The sequence below is a fragment of the Galeopterus variegatus genome, unplaced genomic scaffold (genome assembly GCF_000696425.1).
Source record: "Galeopterus variegatus unplaced genomic scaffold, G_variegatus-3.0.2 Scaffold562, whole genome shotgun sequence".
Lineage (NCBI taxonomy): Eukaryota > Metazoa > Chordata > Mammalia > Dermoptera > Cynocephalidae > Galeopterus > Galeopterus variegatus.
The window spans coordinates 483,220-483,898 of NW_007726673.1; the positions used below are offsets into that span (position 1 = coordinate 483,220).

Consider the following 679-nt stretch of genomic DNA (forward strand, 5'->3'; position numbering starts at 1 on the left):
CCCCGAGTGGGTCGTGAGCTGTGGAGACGTGGAGGAGCCAGGCATCGCGGCCTGAGGTGAGCCGGGGCTGGGGCCGGGGCCGGGGCCGGTGCAGGGCCGTGTAGCGAGAGGGTGAGGGCTCGGTCGGCGCGCGCTGGCGACCTGGCGCCCGAGGGGACCTTCCTTCCTCGAGAGAGGAGCACCCCGACAGCGCGCGCCCCGAATTTGTCAGCCCTAGCCTGGAAATCCCCACATTCCTTCCTCTCCCTGCTCCCACACCTCCGAATTCGACTTCCACAACTTTGTCATCTCGATTTCTCAATCCCAAGTACAAATCTTACCCCGACCACACGCACACACACACACCCTTATTAAGCCCCAGCCCCCAACTCCCTTCTTGGTCATACCCTTTTTTGGTTACCAGATCCCACATTTTTCCCTATCCCCTTATCATCTCCCCCTAGATTGCAATGGCCCTGCAATGGACTCTTCATTCCCTACTTGGAGATTTCCCTTCCTCACAGCCGTCTTTTCGTCCTTAAATTGTAACATTTCAACATTGTTGAAAGTTCACAGTGTTCATAAACATTAACTAATGTTTCTTTTCCTCTTTTGATCTCTTATACGTACCATTCCTAACAAAACCCACTACCGCTGTATCCTAAAGAGAACAAATCCATCTGTCTTTAAATTTTTACTT

The 679-nt window shown here is 52.9% G+C and overlaps 1 protein-coding gene across 2 annotated transcripts in view; it reads left to right on the top strand.

Annotated features, from left to right (window-relative positions):
* Positions 1–4: 4 nt before the first annotated feature.
* The window catches only part of IL6ST (interleukin 6 signal transducer), a 47,917-nt gene continuing 47,242 nt past the window's right edge, over positions 5–679 (top strand). Inside the window, exon 1 of one of the 2 annotated variants that reach the window (XM_008570039.1) lies at positions 5–56. The gene's annotated coding sequence lies outside the window, so the exon portion shown is untranslated. The remainder of the gene's footprint in view (positions 57–679) is intronic. The other variant, XM_008570038.1, reaches the window with a different exon arrangement.